General features: G+C 44.8%; 1 protein-coding gene across 1 annotated transcript in view; it reads left to right on the top strand.

The window, feature by feature from the left end:
• LOC114587982 (low-density lipoprotein receptor-related protein 2-like) overlaps nt 1-21,076 on the top strand; it is an 85,990-nt gene that overhangs the window by 784 nt on the left and 64,130 nt on the right. The gene's annotated exons all lie outside the window — the stretch shown is intronic.

Below are 21,076 nucleotides of genomic sequence, written 5' to 3'. Positions count from 1 at the left end.
CTGGTGTGCTGCAATGTGAAAGTTCCATCTGTGGAAGATAATGATAATTAAAGTAAAGGGATCCCTGACCATTAGGTCCATTCGTGACCGACTCTGGGGTTATGGCGCTCATCTTGCTTTATTGGCCAAGGAAGCCGGCGTACAGCTTCCAGGTCATGTGGCCAGCATGACTAAGCCGCTTCTGGCGAACCAGAGCAGCGCACGGAAACGCCGTTTACCTTCCCGCCAGAGCGGTACCTATTTATCTACTTGCACTTTGACGTGCTTTCGAACTGCTAGGTTGGCAGGAGCAGGGACCGAGCAACGGGAGCTCACCCAGTCGCGGGGATTCGAACCGCCGACCTTCTGATCGGCAAGTCCTAGGCTCTGTGGTTTAACCCACAGCGCCACCCATTCACACATGCAAGGCAGAGCCAACCATTTAGTAGAAGTTGAGAGCTTTTAAATTCATTTTGGGGAGCGCTCCATGCCTCTCTCTGTGTGTGTTTGTGAACTGGTTCAATCCATGGGGGAAATTCTTAGGAACAATACTTAACTGCCAGTGTGGGGAAACCTTTGGCCTGCTTAGTGTTGCTGAAGTACAGCTCCCATCAGCCCCAGCATGTGCAGCGACCAGTGATGATGGGAACTGAAGTTCAGCAACATCGGGCAGCCCAAAGGTCCCCAACACCAGCACTACTGAAATAAATGAGAGCAACATGGGATCACTACTGCAGTTAAGACAATGGCCTCGCCTCCTTGTCCTTCTCTACACTGCCCAACCCAAGCTTCTTGAGTTCTATTCCCACTTCCTTGTGGAGGAAGAAAAGATAGCAGTTAACTATTAGAGACCAAGGTTCACACAGGTGTCTGTTTATTTACTTTTCGCTTTCGCTTTCACGAACCCTTCCTCCAAAGTGCTCACATTCTATCTCACCCCAGCAGCCTTGTGAGGTTACCGTAGTTCAGGTTGAGATATGTCTGTGATCATCCACTGACGATCTACTGTGATCCTTGAATAGGGGAAATAATAACCTTTTATTTAGACTAGAAAGGGTTTCCAGTCTTCCTTAAAATATTCTATATTTGTATGTTTTAAGAGTGCCATCCATTTTGCAATCTCTGCAATGTGCCAAGATTTTCATCAGGTGATCATATCAAACGGTATTGTGAGTTGGACACACCTGTACCTGGAGTTGCCAGAAATTGAACCCAGGTCCTTCTAAATGCTAAGCATGTGCTCTGCCTTCCTTTATGGTGGGCAACTACCAGGACACCTGGGGCCTTGACCAATAATCTCTCCTGCCTAAGTAAAGTTAGGGTCAAACTGCACTTCCCACGATCAGGGGGGAAACAAAGGGCCAGGCTGTCAGGGATGCAGGTCAGCACAAAGAAGCAAGGCCAGTTGTCAGTGCTCAACTTTTTATTCAAGGAAATGAACATACAACTCAGCGACACTTCCCAGTAGGTCTTGGCCCTGTGGGGCAGTTGTCAGGACTGAGGTCCCTGCCTTCTGAGGCTCCTCCTCTCCCAAGCAGTCATAGAGGCCTTTCCGACTAAGTGTAGGAAGATCCTTCTGTTAGGCAGTGGAACAGACTCTCTAGGAGGGTGGTGGACTCTCCTTACTTGGAGGTTTGGAAGCAGAGGTTGGATGGCCACCTGTCATGGATGTATTTTGAGATTCCTGCATCACAGGGGGGTTGGACTAGATGACCCTCGGGGTCCCTTCCAACTCTGCAACTCTATGATTCTATGGATGATGCCACTGTGGCTACTCCTAGACCGCAAGCCTAAGCTGCCATTTTGTGTATGCTTCCTTGGGAGGAAGCCCCACCCAATTTATCCGTGGAATTGAGCTTCATGGCTGCAACCCTAAGCATAGGAACAAAGGGAACTGCCTTATAACTGAATTAGGCCAGTGCTCCCATCTGGCTTTGTATCAATGACTGACAGTGTCTCTCTAAGGATTTCCTCCAGCAGCCATATCTGGAAATCTGTGACCTCCTCCAAACAACACACACACTCCACCACTGTGTTATAGCTGTGCCCCCAAAGCACACTGGCCGGATCACTGGGACTTCCTTCTAAGCAGAGTTAGGGTCAGACTGCACTTCCCATGATCAGGGGGGAAACAAAGGGCCAGGCTGCCAGGGCTGGAGAGATGCAGGTCAGCACAAAGAAGCAAGGCCAGTTGTCAGTGCTCAGTCAACTTTTTATTCAAGGAAATGAACATACAACTCAGCGACACTTCCCAGTAGGTCTTGGCCCTGTGGAGCAGTTGTCGGGACTGAGGTCCCTGCCTTCTGAGGCTCCTCCTCTCCCAAGCAGTCTCAAACAGCACCTGAGCATCTCTGGCCTCTGTTCCACTCTCCTCATTATTCTGTGCGTTCTTGGAGACAAGGCTGGAGGGGAGCTTGTCGCAGCAGGAGAGGGAGACTCCCTGGATTCCTCATCAGTCTCTTGACGCCCCTCCTCTGCTTCAGCCTTGGAGTCTGAACTGCTTCCGTCCACAGGTTCTTCCTGCTCACTAAACTTTGTTGCCCCTTCAGCATTTGTTGCTTCCTTAGATTCTCCGAATTGCAGAAATTGGCGTCTTTGCTTATGGTGGCCACTGACACATGGCTTAAAAAGAAAGAAAGAGGAGACTAATTTGCAAATGCTGTATATAGATGCACATGTAAAAATGATTACTACCCTACTGAGTCATACAAAGTAGACCCTTTGGTTTCGGTGAAACTGAGTCTGAATTAGCTGGATGCATGATTTTAATGCATGACTAATGTTACATGTCACCATATACTTTTTATAGAGGAATGCAATAGATCTCACTGTAGTGGGGAGGACCAGGGCCTGTGTGCCTGTGCTCAGTCTTCTGCCAAGGGGAAAGTAGAGGGGCATGATGGTTGCATTAGAAGTTAGCAAGGACACCGCAGGGACTTGAACCCCATCCTGGAAACCTTGAAGGTGGTGCTTGAAATGGTCCTTTGGTGCAATGGTGGAGTTAAGAATCAAGCTCAGTCACTGAAGTCACCCCCCTCCCATGCTAATACGTTGGCTTAAGAAAAAGGGAGCCAATCGTCATTTGGTCAGTGTGGAATAGAGAGATAGAGAGGGATAGAGAGACAGACAGAGAGAGAGAGGGATAGAGAGAGATAGCAGTTGCATTGGAAGTGAGCATGGACACCGCAGGGATTTGAACCCCGTCCTGGGAACCAGGAGCGCCAACCACCAGTGTCTTTTGCTTTTTTTTTGAGCAATGCAACAAGGGGAAAAGCAAAACCTGAGAGAACATTCTGCGAATGTTCTCTCAGGAAAAAGAAAAACCTTAAGAGTTATGAAGAAATCTGCTGCAAAGGGCTTCCACTTCTGGCGAGTCAGGGACTGCAACCTGAAAGACTCTTAGCAGAAAACAATGTTAGTGCAAAAAGATGCAGATGGAACACGATAACAGAATTCTTCCCTAGTCAAGCAAGGGGTACTGACCTAAATATCCTTGACCAATGGAATGCCGTTTTTGTCTGAAGCTGGATAAGCCATTGATCTAGAAGGGCAGAAAAGAGAGATAAGATTCAGACTGGAATCTCTGCCATTAAGCTTGGTGTGCAAAGAGGAAAGATTGCTCAATGCTCACCCTTTTGTTTGTCCTTTTGGCTTCATGTGTCTGGCAGCTCCTTCCGTTGGTCTCTGATCTAGAGTCACTAGTTTATCTTACCAGCAGGTGAGCCTCACTGTGTTGACACGGAAAAGGGCCTCTTCTGACGACTCAGTCACTGCAACCTGAAAGAGTCTCAGCACAATAAGTTGCAGACAGAACACAACAGAGATTTTCTCCCTAGCCAAGCAAGGGGGATTTATGTCATCTTGTCGTTGCTGCTGGAAAGGCCAGTCCTTTCAGTACAGCTCCACTTGCAAGACACATTGGAGACATAGTCCAGAGTTAAAGGCTCCATTTTAGGATGGGAATATACAGAAGAATCCTTTGTGGTAAAAAGTCGCAAACCGTCTTGCCGCAACCTTAAAACGAATGAGGAATCACAGAGTACCATTTTGACTAGATATTTCCTCCCTAGTCAAGCAAGGGATACTCACCTAGATGTGGTTCAGTCAAAGAGTGCCATTTTGACTGTCATTTTTTCAAGAAGCGGGTGAAGAGATTAAAAAGGAGAGACCAGTACAAAAGCATTGCACTGAAAAAGATCACTGAGTTGTCTTCATCCAAAGACTAATTAGTTTGTAAGGTAAATAAAACTTTAAGACTTTAAAGTGTCTTAGCACAAGAATTGCAGGTGGAAAAGATATGTTCTCTCCAGCCAAAAACGAGATACTCACCTAGAAGCCCTTCAATCAGAATACATTTGCACCTGCCGCCACCTTTTGAAAAGTCAAAAGTCTTTAATAGCCTTCAACTGCAGCACTAGTTTCCAGGTAGGAAGTCACTGGCAAAGGAAGCTGACTGCTAGACCTGGTTTTAAAATTGGTATTTTAAATGTATTACCTTCAGTGCTGGAGGAACCAAGTTTTTTTGTATAGAGTCAACGCTTTGTGTTGTCTGAGCAATGTAGCAAAAAAATAAAATAAAATCCGAAAACCTTGGTTATTACCACCAGAGAACCACGTTACGCATTGGGGTAATCTTGCCCGGCCTGTTCCATAGTTACCTTTTGTGCTCCATTTCCCATATCTTTTCGTAATCTTGCAGGTTCTGCTGGAAAGGCTTAGTGGAGTTGATGTTCTAGTCTGCTTCCTCATTTGATCCTCACAACAACCCTGTGAGGTAGGTTAGGCTGAGAGATAGAGCGCTTCATGGCAGAGTGAGGATTTGAGCTCTAATCTCCCAGGTCCTAATCCAGCACTCTAGCCTCTCTCAGGAACTTCCTTTGGAGAAAGCACTTTTCCCCCAGGATCCTGGACTTGCCATGTCCCTGAGCAGTCACTCTCCAGTCGCCATCAGCAGGTTCATCCTCAAAATGCTTTATTTGCCTTTTCAGCAAGTTTTTAACTTACCTGTCTATCTCTTCTTCCAAGGCAACCTGAGCCCACATGAAATTAGAAGGAGCAGTTTTGTACTCTCCTTATCTTCTTTGCTTTCTCTCTCTTGACATGCACATTTCTAGCTTCAGTAGCAAAAAAACCCCAACTTTCCCTTCATGAAATGACTTCTCTAGTTGCCTTTTAAAAGAAAAGCCTTCTATTTTTCCTACTTATTTTCCCTCTTCTTTAAGCAGACTTCATATCCATGTACCCTTTCATGTGCTCCTTCTGTTCATCCAAAGTCTCCTTAGTTTGAAAGGTAAGCAAAATTGGATTCCCCCTTCCTTCCTTCATCTTCATTTTCTCTTGGCTTTTCCAGTTATGTATTTTCAATTTTCTTGATTCTCATTATAATCTCCATCTTGGTATTTTTCTCAGTTTTTGTTTGTTTGTTTGTAAAATACGTCCACAATGACTTCTGTGACTCTGCAGGAAGAGGTGGCTTCATCCGAGTGTTGTGGGCTCTTCAGACACAACTGTAAAGAGAGGGTGTCAATGAGATGCACCTGAAAGAGACTGGGGTCTTCAGCACCTTTTCTCTCTCCTACAGAAACAGAGGAACAAAAACAGCAGGTTACCTAAAGCCGCGCAATCAAAATGCATGTTTCTCTCAATAACACACTGCTGGATTTTACTTGATGTATCAAGAGCTCTTACTCACTTTGCATCTTGGGAGTTAACAAAACAGCTCTGCCTCAGACACAGTGAACTCTGCAACGTCTGTAAAACAGAAGATCTGGAACAAAACAAAGAGCGTTGTCCCGCCTGCAAGTGTACCTCATTGTGGACTGACACAGGAAAAGGCCTTCTCTGCAGTGACATCTTGACAGTAGAAGTTCCCTTGGAAACAGGAATGGCGGCCACCTGGCGTCTTCAGTTCCCAGGTCATCTGAAAAAAATGACTGAATGACCAATGTTGCTAAGGGCAAGCTCCTTAGGAACTTGTATATTTTATGTATTATTACATCAATACCTACCTTTTCTCCAGTGAGTTCATGGCGGTGTGATCGTCCTTCTCCTGTGACCTGAAACAGTCTTTGCACAAAGAGTTGCAGAAGGAAGACAACATGCCACACTTTTTGCTCTATAAGACGCACCCGACCATAAGACGCACCCAGTTATAGAGGATGAGAACAAGAAAAAAAATGTTCTCTCCCTCTCTGCGCAGTGCCTCTCCAGCAAAGCGGGAGGAGAAATGGAAGGGGCTCCATTTCTCCTGCCGCTTCGCTGAAGGGCCCTGCGCAACTTTTCCTCTCTGCGCAGCTCCCCTTCAGCAAAAACCTTGGTTATTACCACCAGAGAGCCATGTTACACATCAGGGGTTATCTTGCCTGACTTGTTCCATAGTTACCTTTTGAGCTCCATTTCCCATTTCTTTTCGTAATCTTGCAGTTCCTGCTGGAAAGGCTTAGTGGAGTTGATGTTCTAGTCTGCTTCCTCATTGGATCCTCACAACAACCCTGTGAGGTAGGTTAGGCTGCGCTTAATGGCAGAGTGAGGATTTGAACTCGAGTCTCCCAGGTCCTAATCCAGCACTCTAGCCTCTCTCAGGAACTTCCTTTGGAGAAAGCACTTTTCCCCCAGGATCCTGGACTTGCCATGTCCCTGAGCAGTCACTCTCCAGTCGCCATCAGCAGGTTCATCCTCAAAATGCTTTATTTGCCTTTTCAGCAAGTTTTTTAACTTACCTTTCTTTCTCTCCTTCCAAGGCAACCTGAGCCCACATGAAATTAGAAGAAACGGCTTTGACCTCTCCTTGTCTTTTTTGCTTTTTCTCTCTCGACATGCACATTTCTAGCTTCAGCAACAAAAAACCCCCAACTTTCCCTTCATGAAATGACTTCTCTAGTTGCCTTTTAAAAGAAAAGCCTTCTATGTTTCCTACTCATTTTCCCTCTTCTTTAAACGGATTTCATATCCATGTACCCTTTCATGTGCTCCTTCTGTTCATCCAAAGTCTCCTTAGTTTGAAAGGTAAGCAAAATTGGATTCCCCCTTCCTTCCTTCATCTTCATTTTCTCTTGGCTTTTCCAGTTATGTATTTTCAATTTTCTTGATTCTCTTTATAATCTCCATCTTGGTATTTTTCTCAGTTTTTGTTTGTGTGTTTGTAAAATATGTCCACCATGACTTCTGTGACTCTGTAAGAAGAAGTGGCTTCATCTGAGTGTTGTGGGCTCTTCAGACACAACTGTAAAGAGAGGATGTCAATGAGATGCACCTGAAAGAGACTGGGGTCTCCAGCACCTTTTCCCTCTCCTACAGAAACAGAGGAACAAAAACAGCAGGTTACCTAAAGACGCGCAATCAAAATGCATGTTTCTCTCAATAATACACTGCTGGATTTTACTTGATGTATCAAGAGCTCTTACTCACTTTGCATCTTGGGAGTTAACAAAACAGCTCTGCCTCAGACACAGTGAACTCTGCGACGTCTGTAAAACAGAAGATCTGGAACAAAAGAAAGAGCGTTGTCCCGCCCGCAAGTGTACCTCATTGTGGACTGACACAGGAAAAGGCCTTCTCTGCAGTGACATCTTGACAGTAGAAGTTCCCTTGGAAACAGGAATGGCGGCCACCTGGCGTCTTCAGTTCCCAGCTCATCTGAAAAAAATGACTGAATGACCAATGTTGCTAAGGGCAAGCTCCTTAGGAACTTGTATATTTTATGTATTATTACATCAATAACCTACCTTTTCTCCAGTGAGTTCATGGCGGTGTGATCGTCCTTCTCCTGTGACCTGAAACAGTCTTTGCACAAAGAGTTGCAGAAGGAAGACAACATACCACACTTTTTGCTCTATAAGACGCACCCGACCATAAGACGCACCCAGTTATAGAGGATGAGAACAAGAAAAAAAATGTTCTCTCCCTCTCTGCGCAGTGCCTCTCCAGCAAAGCGGGAGGAGAAATGGAAGGGGCTCCATTTCTCCTGCCGCTTCGCTGAAGGGCCCTTCGCAACTTTTCCTCTCTGCGCAGCTCCCCTTCAGCAAAAACCTTGGTTATTATCACCAGAGAGCCATGTTACACATCAGGGGTAATCTTGCCCGGCCTGTTCCACAGTTACCTTTTGTGCTCCATTTCCCATATCTTTTCGTAATCTTGCCGGTTCTGCTGGAAAGGCTTAGTGGAGTTGATGTTCTAGTCTGCTTCCTCATTTGATCCTCACAACAACCCTGTGAGGTAGGTTAGGCTGAGAGATAGAGCGCTTCATGGCAGAGTGAGGATTTGAACTCGAGTCTCCCAGGTCCTAATCCAGCACTCTGGCCTCTCTCAGGAACTTCCTTTGGAGAAAGCACTTTCCCACAGGATCCTGGACTTGCCATGTCCCTGAGCAGTCACTCTCCAGTCGCCATCAGCAGGTTCATCCTCAAAATGCTTTATTTGCTTTTTCAGCAAGTTTTTAACTTACCTTTCTTTCTCTCCTTCCAAAGCAACCTGGGCCAACATGAAATTAGAAGGAGCAGTTTTGTACTCTCCTTATCTTCTTTGCTTTTTCTCTCTCGACATGCACATTTCTAGCTTCAGTAACAAAAAACCCCCAACTTTCCCTTCATGAAATGACTTCTCTAGTTGCCTTTTAAAAGAAAAGCCTTCTATTTTTCCTACTTATTTTCCCTCTTCTTTAAGCGGACTTCATATCCATGTACCCTTTCATGTGCTCCTTCTGTTCATCCAAAGACTCATCAGTTTGAAAGGTAAATAACATTTGATTCTCCCTTTCCTTCATTTATCTTCATTTCCAGTTAAGTATTTTTAATTTTCTTGATTCTCTTTAAAATCTCCATCTTGGTATTTTTCTGAGCTTTTTGTTTGTTTGTTTGTTTGTGTTTGTTTGTTTGTTTGTAAAATACGTCCACCATGACTTCTGTGACTCTGCAGGAAGAGGTGGCTTCCTCTGAGTGTTGTGGGCTCTTCAGACACAACCTGTCTTTCTCTCCTTCCAAAGCAAACTGAGCCAACATGAAATTAGAAGGAACGGCTGTGTCCTCTCCTTGTCTTCTTTGCTTTTTTTCTCTCGACATGCACATTTCTAGCTTCAGCAACAAAAAACCCCAACTTTCCCTTCATGAAATGACTTCTCTAGTTGCCTTTTTTAAAAAAAGCCTTCTATTTTCCATACTCATCTTCCCTCTTCTTTAAATGAACATCATATCCATATACCCTTTCATGTGCTTCCACTTTTCATCCTTCATTTATCCTCATTTTCTCTTGGCTTTTCCATTTAAGCATTTTTGATTTTCTTGATTCTCTTTAAAATCTCCATCTTGGTATTTTTCTGAGTTTTCAATTTAAATTTTGCTTGGCTAAACTCGTTTTGGGGGGACTTTCTCAAGATCCATCATCTGTCTACAATTTACTGTCCCTGTGTTATTAGGATTAAGTCTTCTTTGATCTTCTATTTTCCTTCAGTTTCCTTTTAATTTGAAATTTAATGCCTCTCCTAACACCTTTTAGGGACAGATACCTGATTAAGATATATGTGTGCAGTATTTGAAATCAACCACTAAAGAGATCACAGGTTAAAATTACCTGTGTCCCTTTTTAAAGTTGTAAATGATGAATTTCAGCAGTGAAATCCTTTCATTTACTGTAAAAAAAATTCCCAGTAGTTTTGAAAAGCATCTAACCTAAGCTGGTTTCAGTTGCCTTTTCAAACCTGTTTCATCTTCCTAGCCTCCCTCTCCTAATCCCTCTGCCCCTTGACTCCTTCAGCTCTGACCAGTGAGAGGGCCAACAGTACTATAGCCAGGGACAGGCTCACTCACTGGAATGCGACTCGCTCCTTCCGCCACCAGTAGGTCATAACCACACATAAAATAGTCCCTTGCAGCATTAATACAGTGGTTGCAAATGTCTTTATTTTTGACAGGGGGTCACTTCAGGGCTTTGATGGGAAATGAGTATTTTCATTCCAAATTAAAACATTCTGGAAATACAAGGGAGCTGAATTTGAAATCCACCCAAATCTCATGGATTACAAACTACAGGAACATGACCTGCAAAGGAGAATAAGGGAAAGACTATGGGAAGAGGGGCTGGCTTGGATCTCAGTGGCCCCCATTGAATTCTATGGAGCAAAGCAAATGGGCTGTACAGTTGGAAAAGTAATATGGGGTACAGTTGGAAAGGACAGCAGTTGCTTCTCACTCCTATGTATACACAACATTCTATGATAGAATGAATGAAGACTGAGTGCTTGTTTTTAAAAAGTTGGCTTAGAAAGAAAGAAAGAAAGAAAGAAAGAAAGTAAGTGGTGGTTAATTTTAAATCATTGCTCCTGTTTGTAGCATACTGGTCATCTTTCCCTTGAAAATTGCTTTGTTGAAATATAATACCTGGTTGGTGGATGGGAAAGGTTTGGAGGACGCCATTGACCAACCGTCTCTCCTGCCTGCCCCCATAAGCACTCTTATTTTAGTCAAGCAAGCGATATTCTCAGAGAATATGCCTGAGTGGTTCAAGGAACAGATTTAGAAGTGATGAAAAGGAAGATATAATTTAAGCTAGTCCCCCTTCTTGGAACTGAAGGCCTCAACATAATTAGCAGTGATGATTGAAAGCAAAGCCCTATAAGGACATTCTGTTTGCTTCCAGAGATCACTGCAGTTCAGGTTATGCTGACTGGGAAAAGGTTTGAACTCGACCAGTGAATGCATTTTAAAGCCATGAGACGGTGCCTCCTGCTTAGGAGTTACCTCAAGAAAAAGTTGTCTTGACTCCTGTGCCTTTTAATAGTTGCGCAGATTTTCTCTCCCCTACATGGCAAGCCATACCAATCAGAATGCCTTCTTCTGTTCTACTATTAAGGAACACCGTCCTCTGCTTTTCATCCTAGCGCATTGGTTTAAAAAGTACAGCATTGCTGACATACGGCCTTCAACGGCCCAGCTTTCCCATTCAGACTTGGTGGGTATGCAGCCTAACCCATCTGGAGCACAAAAGATGTAGATTTTCCCAATCCGGAATCATTCATGCTCATCCTCAACATGCTGCTTTCAATTTAGAGTGTTTCTAGATCCTGCTGTTCAGGAGGTTGGATGTGCCTACTTGTTATGTGTTTGAAAACCCTTCTTTAGGATATCCACATATTTTCCTCCCTGCACATGGCCCAAGTGAACGAAGAAGGAAGTGGTGCTTGTAATCCTGATATACCGTATTTTTCGCTCTATAGGACACACTTTTCCCCCTCCAAAAATTAAGGGAAGGGGAAATGTGTGTGTGTCCTATGGAGCGAATGCAGGCTCCTTGGCTTCAGTGATAGCAACGCGAAGCCTCCGAAGCGCAGAGGGAGCGCTCCCTCCGCACTCCGGAGGCTTAGCGTTGCTTTCGCTGAAGCCTGGAGAGCGAGAGGGGTCGGTGCGCACTGACCCCTCTCGTTCTCCAGGCTTCAGGGATAGCTGCCTGAAGCCTCTGGAGAGCAGCGGGAACTCGCACTGCGCTCTGAAGGCTTCGGGTTCCTTTTGCTGAAGCCGGGAGAGCAAGACTCTCCTGGCTTCAGCAGAGAGGGAGAGCTGCGCAGCGCCCCTTCAGCCAAGCGGGAGGAGAAATGGAAGGGGCTCCGTTTCTCCTGCCGCTTTGCTGAAGGGGTGCTGAGCAGAGAGGGGGAGAATTTTTTTTTTCTTGTTCTCCCCCTCTAAAACAAGGTGCGTCCTATGGTCCGGTGCGTCCTATAGAGCAAAAAATACGGTACATCATTGGGCAGATGTGGATGTGCACACCCACACTCAAATTGTCAGGACTGCCAACAACTGTTTTCAAATGGACACACTGCAGGGAAATAAAAAAATCAATCTGCAATGAGCTTTCAATTTTGGAATGAAAAGAGTGTTTTCACTGTGTACACACTATACATTTAAAGATGTTCAAAACACATTCCTCCAAAAACAATTCCCACCACTCTTAATCTCGGGGCTTTGGGTTCGAGCCCACGATGGGCAAAATATTCCTTCACTGCAAGCGGTTGGATTAGATGACCCTTGTGGTCCCTTCCAACTCTATGATTATAACCCTTAACAAACTACAGTGCCTTAGGATTGCAGAGTTGGAAGGAACCCAAGGGTCATCTAGTCCAACCCCCTGAAAGTCAGGAATCTTTTGCCCAACGTGAGGCTCAAAACCACGACTCGGAGATTAAGAGTCTCATGCTCTGCTGACTGAGCTATTTGCCCTGGCGTTTCCATGACCTAGATGATAGAGAGGGCATCAATTCGGTCCTGCTAGCGCAGCTGTGTGACTTCACCCCTGGAGGTGCACTCCATTGTTTCTTGAGACAGAAAGATGCCAACAACTCTTGGAAGCCTTGACAAACTACAGTTCCCAGGATTCCTTGAAGGAAGCCATGACTATAATGGTAAAGGTAAAGGTAAAGGGACCCCTGACCATTAGGTCCAGTCGTGGCCAACTCTGGGGTTGCGGCACTCATCTCGCTTTATTGGCTGAGGGAGCCAGTGTACAGCTTCCGGGTCATGTGGCCAGCAGGACTAAGCCGCTTCTGGTGAACCAGAGCAGCGCACGGAAACGCCGTTTACCTTCCCGCCGGAGTGGTACCTATTTATCTACCTGCACTTTGACGTGCTTTCGAACTGCTAGGCTGGCAGGAGCAGGGACCGAATGATGGGAGCTCACCCCGTCGTGGGGATTCGAACCACGACCTTCTGATCAGCAAGTCCTAGGCTCTGTGGTTTAACCCACAGCGCCCCCCGCGTCCCTTTGTAACCGTGGCTGGTTACAAAGAAACAATTCCTATTCTTTTCCTATTCCTAGCATCAGCTGGGAGCAGGTAGTGCCAACTTGAATAAAATATTGGGGAGCCCAGGTAACTGATCACATGACATGGCACATGCACACCATTTGACTGGCAACGCCCATCAACTTGGGAGGGTGTGACGGGCCCTTCAAATATTTTATTGGGAGGTGGGCCGAACAGACCTTGGCCCCTAGGCTGGGAGTGGTTTTAATTAACACAGCTCTCTCAATCCTGAGTGAGGACGGATTTGGCAGGGGGACCTGGGAACGGCTGCCTCAGTAACAACTCCAACGCAAATAATCATCAGTGTGATCTGAGCTTGCAAATGCACCCAAGAGTTGTTACGATGAATGGCTCACACCCTGATATAAACGGATCTCTTTATACCTCCTCCTCTCTCCCTCCTCTCTTTCCCTGCCTAATGAGCAAACAGTTTGCTGCAGTATACCGGTAGGATTTCCTCTCTTCTTTCCTTCCCCTTGGGAGTCTGCTGAGTGCTGCTGAACTGAGTCAGTTGTGTATATATTATTCATGCCTCTCTGAAACGCAAAAGTAGGTGAGCGCTTGCACAGAACACATAAATACCACAAAGCATTCACCTTTTCATGAAGACAGGAATGGAATGGAAGAGATTCTTGGGGAAATGCCTGGGCAGCACATTATTCTCTTGCCGTCTGCAGCAAAAGCAAAGCCCATAAGAAAAACCCTTTTGTCCTCATGCCCAACTTAGAACCATAGAATCATAGAGTTGGAAGAGACGAGTCCAACCCCCTGCCAAGCAGGAAACACCATCAGAGCACTCCTGACATATGGTTGTCAAGCCTCTGCTTAAAGACCTCCAAAGAAGGAGACTCCACCACACTCCTTGGCAGCAAATTCCACTGTCGAGCAGCTCTTACTGTCAGGAAGTTCTTCCTAATGTTTAGGTGGAATCTTCTTTCTTGTAGTTTGGATCCATTGCTCCGTGTCCGCTTCTCTGGAGCAGCAGAAAACAACCTTTCTCCCTCCTCTATATGACATCCTTTTATATATTTGAACATGGCTATCGTATCACCCCTTAACCTCCTCTTCTCCAGGTACAGATTGAATTGTATCCTCTTCTCCAGGTACAGATTGAATTGTATTTTTTCCTGTTCATCCCGTCTCACTCCGCGCCCATTTCCTTTCTACTGTTTTCACCCACTGTGACAATTCAGCTCAGACGTTCCTCAGGACACACAAACACACACACCTTGTTGTTGTTGTTGTTTAGTCGTTTAGTCGTGTCCGACTCTTTGTGACCCCCTGGACCATAGCACTCCAGGCACTCCTGTCTTCCACTGCCTCCCGCAGTTTGGTCAGAGTCATGTTTGTAGCTTCAAGAACACTGTCCAACCATCTCGTCCTCTGTCGTCCCCTTCTCCTTGTGCCCTCCATCTTTCCCAACATCAGGGTCTTTTCCACGGAGTCTTATCTTCTCATGAGGTGGCCAAAGTACTGGAGCCTCAGCTTCACCTCTCAATAAAGCACCATATGCATAGAAGGCGCTGAGTCAACCGGTAGATTTATTAACTTGTGCATTATTTAAATAATAATTTTAATACAATTCATTGATAAATAGTGGTTAGTGACTACTATTGCAACAAACGGCATGAATTATTGCCCTGAGTTGCAGGTACAAATACACACAAGAGGGAGATTGTAACGAACAGTAGACATTCACACAAAAACACAATATCAAATGTTCATTCACCTGTGTGTCTTCCAGTGCAACATATGTCATCATCTGCCAACAATGCCTGTTATGGTGCCCAAACTCCACCACTTGAGGTACAGTGGTACCTCGGGTTAAGTACTTAATTTGTTCCAGAGGTCCGTTCTTAACCTGAAACTGTTCTTAACCTGAAGCACCACTTTAGCTAATGGGGCCTCCTGCCGCCGCCGCACAATTTCTGTTCTCATCCTGAAGCAAAGTTCTTAACCTGAAGCACTATTTCTGGGTTAGCAGAGTCTGTAACCTGAAGTGTATGTAACCTGAAGCGTATGTAACCCGAGGTACCACTGTAGTTATCTCACAATAGGGCCTCTTCTGCAAATCAATACTATAAGGAAGTCAACTATAATCAGAACAGTAAGTCTAGATTTGCGGCTATTTATTCCCTGCCCCCTCAGCATATTTAGCAGTACTCAACCAATTAACACCATAATTTCCTTGTTTCCTTGAAGTGGGGATGTAGTGGTAGCGCAGTGAGCCTTTTCTCTCAAGCACACTAAGGCGTAGTTAAGGCAAGAGATTCAGTTGGCAGTTATTTTAAGTGCTGCAAGTATGCACTGAGTTGGGAAATAACCGTTAAAGCCCAAGCCAGGGGAGTGATGTAGCCCAGGGCCAGGGCACGCTGAGAAACATTCCACGCCAACTGAAAAAGGATTATTGCATGTGAATCCAGTCCTGAGACTAAAGGCAGAAGTTGATTCTCACAGCCAGGTTGACTTACAGCCAATCCTATGCATGTTTATTCATTTCAGTGGGACTTTTCCCCCAAGTGAGTGTGCACAGGATTATGGTCTTAGGCAGGGGTCGGCAAGGTTTATCTTGCCTGGGCCAGATTGGTGCCCGTGATTTTCAGCGTCTGTGCACAGACGCGATTTCTGGCATTGCAGAAGCGACTCAGGGGGCGGCACATGGGCCAGTCAAATGACCTCTGTGGGCCACTTCCGGCCCATGGGCCTTAGGCTGCTGACCCCTGGTCTTAGGTATTCATTACATTTCTATCCAACTCTTCCTTCAAGGAACTCAGTTTCAGTTTCTTCGTGTCAAGCAGAGACATCACTGAGCTTCTCTGATATTGCAGCTCAGAGCGGAACTCAACCTCAGAGCCCAGGTTAAGGTGGGCTCAGTTCCCAACAAACACCTGTTAAAAGGAGAAAAAACTTGGGTGCGGGGAGATATTTGGGGTCCTATATAATAATAATAATAATAATTTATTATCTATACCCCGCTCATCTGGCTGAGTTTCCCCAGCCACTCTGGGTGGCTCCCAATCAAATGTTAAAAACAGCACAGCATTAAATATTAAAAACTTCCCTGAACAGGGCTGCTTTCAGATGTCTTTTAAAGATAGGATAGCTGCTTATTTCCTTCACATCTGAAGGGAGGGTGTTCCACAGGGTGGGCGCCACTACCGAGAAGGCCCTCTGTCTGGTTCCCTGTAACCTCACTTCTCGCAATGAGGGAACCACCAGAAGGCCCTCAGTGCTGGATCTCAGTGTCTGGGCTGAATGATGGGGGTGGAGACGCTTCTTCAGGTATACAGGACCGAGGCCGTTTAGGGCTTTAAAGGTCAGCACCAACACTTTGAATTGTGCTCGGAAATGTATGTAAAGAATCAGCATGAAAAGACACCATAAAGCATTACATTTGGCTTACTGAGTGTCCTGACTGCCCCTTCGAACTAAGAGCAAAGGAAGGCATTACATTTTAAGTGTGCTTAAAGCGGTACACACATTCTGAAATATCTTTCCAGAGCGCTCAACGTGTGTTCAGACCAGTGGTGTAGCATGGGTTGCCAGCGCCTGGGGCTGCACAGGTTGGGGGAAGCAGAGTACACATGCACATTCAACTGCCTAACGGCATCTGCATCACCCAGGAGATGGCAGCTGCTGAGGTAAGAAAAGAAGAGTGATTTTGTTGTCTGGAGAGGTCACTTCCTGGTTTGCATGGAGAAGCCGTTTTCAATGGAGCCCAGCGTGCAGCTGCGTTGAGGCAGCACCGGGTGTTGAAATATTGCGCCCCTAACAATTTTGCACCAGGAGCAACTGCCCGTGGGTCCCCCCACGCTGTGCCACTGGTTCAGACTCAATACTGTACTTAAGTTGCTACAACTGCTATCAGCCTTAGATGTCCAATGCTCTCTAAGATTGACTGATGCCACAGTTGTAGCTATAGCACCTCCTGTAGCTTTAGCCACTCTTGAGATCAGTTTTCAGATTGAAATTAAAGTGACACTCTGCATATGACGCATAGTGGGTGGCCAGCTGAGACGTCACAGAGGAACCACTGTGTTCCAGATAGATAAATCTTCACTCCTATATACGTTTGGCCCAGAGGCAGTCGCTACGCATTTCTGGGCATGTTGCCGCTTGCAACACCACTGATGGCTAATATTTAAACAGTTCCTCCGGTTTAGTCTAGTTCAGCTGGGTGTTGCCTGAAAAGCATTCTGTTATAACTTTGCTTGCTGCTGAGATATGATTAATCGGTCACTCGGGTGGTGAGTTTAAACCGGATTCCATGACTGGCTCTTGAAACTTGGAGGAAGAAAAAAAAACTTTGGCCACGGCAAAAGCAAAACGGAAAGCAGTTCTGTAATTGCAGCCTACAGATATCTGCAGCAATAAACGATTTCCTCTGTCAGTTTGGCCAAACCCTTGCTGGACAAAACTGAAGCGGCTCTCTGGAGAGCACAGACGCACTTGGACTAAACATATGGGGGGACCCATTAAATATTGTTTTATGCTCCCATTTCCTGAATCAGGAAAATGGTCAGGAAGCAGCAATTGATAGGGACAGTTCCCCTAGTAAGGAGAAAGCACTGGAGCGTTATGGTACCTGCCATGGAAGGAAGCCTTAGTGTGGACAGCCCATCCAGGACACTACGCAAGAACTTTATTGCCTCTCTTAAAAAAGAAAGAACAGCAACAGAAAGCCTCCAGTGTTATGTAGAAACTGAGCTATGTAATGGCAGTATCCTCATAGTGCTTTTTGCATATACAAGCCGATCAGGCAGGCACCTACAGCAGTGTATTTCCACCAGGGGAGCATATGAAGATCTCAGAGCAAGGAGGGTGTGGTGTGTGAATGTTTCCAAAAACATATATGATATAAGTAAATACACCTTCCCGCCGGAGTGGTACCTATTTATCTACTTGCACTTTGATGTGCTTTTGAACTGCTAGGTTGGCAGGAGCAGGGACCAAGGAACGGGAGCTCACCCCATCACGGGGATTCAAACCGCCGACCTTCTGATCAGCAAGTCCTAGGCTATATAAAACAAGTACATTCGTACCTTGGAAGTCAAACGGAATCCGTTCCGGAAGTCCGTTCGACTTCCAAAATGTTTGGAAACCAAAGTGCAGCTTCCAATTGGCTGCAGGAAACTGCAGGAAGCCATGGAAGCCCCGTCAAATGGTTCCAAAGAACGTTTGCAGACCGGTTCACTCACCCACCCAACCACACCAGCCACTACTGAGTCTTAATTTTGTGATGTGCCCTTAACACACACAAGCACACAATTTCCCAAGCATACCATAATGAATGGAAATGTAAAAATAACTTCAGAAATATATCAAAACCATCATGGCCGGAATGTAGCAGTGGAAAGATTCCTGTATTAATAAATATTTGTGTGGAAGAGAGAGCAAGTGCACCCAAGTTCATGTGAAAAAGCCAGCTACAGCCCATGTCTACCAAACTTCTTGCATTATTTCTCTTTAGAGTTCTTTACTTGGAGATTCAGACATGGGCAGTTCAGTCCACTGCACTGAACCAAGTGAGGTGCAAGCTATTTCACAAGACCGCCATGAATGGCAAGTCTTACCCTGTGCTCATTACTGGTCTTTGCCAAACCAGTTCCAAATTGTTCCAGGGCAATCTCAATCTCTGGCACTTGAAGACACTGGAAGACTCTTCCCTGGGTCAATATGGTATTAATGAGCCTATAGGAAGAATGAATTTGGCATCACATCAAATTGATTCCATAAAATATTGAAATGAAAGTCGAAAGCCAAAACAACTCGTAAGTGCAGCATCATGCTTTGCAAATGGCACGTTCAAGTGAGAACTACAAACTGTGTGGTTTGAGGAAAGTTTCAGTGACGGGATCCCATATCTTGAAATGAGAATTCTTCTCAAAGAAGAATAAAATTAAACTGTCAGAGGCTTTATTGGCAAATATAAACAAGTCAGTGGTGATTAAAAGCCAGGATCAAATAAGGCTAATGTTGCTTAGATTTATACATTCCTGAATTTATCACTTGCTAAAGATTTCTCAAGTTTCACAGGCTATGCGAAGGATGGAGAAAGAGGCTGTGTACACCTTCTATCTTTGAAACACAATCAAAACACAACCTTTCCCTTAAAGAATTATGGGCACTGTAGTTTATCCCTCAGTGTTACGATTTTCAGCAACCCTTAACAAGCTACCGTACCCAGAATTCTTTGAGAGGAAAAATGTGCTTTAAAAGGTACATTATGCATACCGTTGGGACGCGGGTGGAGCTGTGGTCTAAACCACAGAGCCTAGGACTTCCCGATCAGAAGGTCGGCGGTTCAAATCCCCGCAACAGGGTGAGCTCCCGTTGTTCGGTCCCTGCTCCTGCCCACCTAGCAGTTCAAAAGTACGTCAAAGTGCAAGTAGATAAATAGGTACCGCTCCGGCGGGAAGGTAAACGGCGTTTCCGTGCACTGCTTTGTTTTGCCAGAAGCGGCTTAGTCATGCTGGCCACATGGCCTGGAAGCTGTACGCCGACTCCCTCGGCCAATAAAGCGAGATGAAGAAGAAACATGAAGAAAATAGAAAGATTTTTAAAAGAAAAAAGTGTGCAAAAGATCCCGACAGACAAGAAAGACCGACTAAATGCTCCAATTGTAAACGAGGAAATTATCGATATAATAAAAGAACTGAAGAAAGGGAAGGCACCAGGACCAGATGGCTTAACATCTAGCTATTATAAAGAACTAAGGCACGCCATAATAGTACCACTAAAGGAAGTTATGAACAATATATTGAAAAAACAGGAAATCCCGGGAACGTGGAAAGAGGCCTTCATTACACTCATTCCCAAGCAAGATTCCGATTTGACACAAGTAAAGAATTATAGGCCAATATCTCTGCTGAACACAGACTATAAAATCTTTGCTGGTATATTAGCAAAAAGACTGAAGAAGATATTACAGGAAGTAATACATGTAGATCAGGCAGGCTTCCTCCCGGGCAGACAGATGAAAGATAATGTTAGGAATATAATAAATATTTTGGAATACCTGTCTGCACGGAATGAGAAGCAAGCCCTATTAATGTTCGTGGACGCGGAGAAGGCTTTCGATAATTTATCGTGGGAATTTATGCTAAAAAATTTAGAAATGATGGAGGTTGGGAATGATTTCTACAATGGAATAAGGGCTATCTACTCTGAACAAAGAGCAAAATTGATTGTGAATAATATACACACTGAAGAATTCAAGATATTGAAAGGTACTAGGCAGGGGTGCCCTCTTTCGCCGTTGTTATTTATAACAGTTCTGGAAGTTCTTTTAGGTTCAATAAGGAATAATGATAAAATAAAAGGAGTGACAGTCGGCAAAAATGAATACAAGGTTAAAGTCTTCGCCGACGATATTGTAATAACGATTGAAGAACCTAAAAATAGTCTAAATGAGGTCTTGGAGGAAATTGACCAGTTCGGTAGAGTGGCGGGCTTTACGTTAAATAAGAAGAAAACAAAAATAATGGTTAAGAACATAGACCAGGGCACAATGGAGGAACTGCAGCGAGAATCAGGGATTGACATGGCAAAAAAGGTAAAATATTTGGGAATATGGCTGACCTCAAAAAACATCGACTTATATCAGAACAACTATATCCAGGTGTGGAATGGAATTAAGAAAGATCTAGAAACTTGGGGTAGAATGAAACTGTCCTTCTGGGGCAGAATTTCAATGATCAAAATGTGCGTGCTCCCAAAGATGATATTTTTGTTTCAAATGATCCCTATAATTAGGGGAACAAGTGTATTTAAAGAATGGCAGAGAACGCTTACGAGATACATCTGGCAGGGCAAAAAGCCAAGAATTCAATTCAAATTACTAACGGATGCCAAGGAAAGAGGCGGCTTTGCCATGCCGGACCTAAAACTATATTACGAGGCGTCTTCTCTTTGCTGGCTAAAGGAGTGGATAAAATTAAATAACAACAAATTATTAGATCTAGAGGGCTTCGATAATAGGTTCGGGTGGCACGCCTACTTATGGTTGGAGAAGAGGAAAGTCCATAAAGGTTTCATCAATCATGTCATTAGGGGTTCCTTAATAGAGGTCTGGGATAGATATAAAAACATTTTGGAATTCAAAGTCCTGCACTGGCTGTCACCACTAGAGGTAATGTCGGTAAAAAAGATTAACATGAGGCCAAACTGGATAACATATGGAGAATTGGTAGTGAAAGAGGGGGAGAAATGGAAATTTAGGCCATACGAACAAGTTAAAGACCAGGTTTATGATTGGCTGCACTACTTCCAAGCAAATGCAATGTTTAATAAAGATCTTAAAGAAAGGGGTTA

This window comes from Podarcis muralis, chromosome 17 (genome assembly GCF_964188315.1).
Source record: "Podarcis muralis chromosome 17, rPodMur119.hap1.1, whole genome shotgun sequence".
Taxonomy (NCBI): Eukaryota; Metazoa; Chordata; class Lepidosauria; order Squamata; family Lacertidae; genus Podarcis; species Podarcis muralis.
The sequence above is the reverse complement of the archived record's forward strand: the minus strand, read 5'-3'. Positions and strand labels throughout refer to the sequence as shown.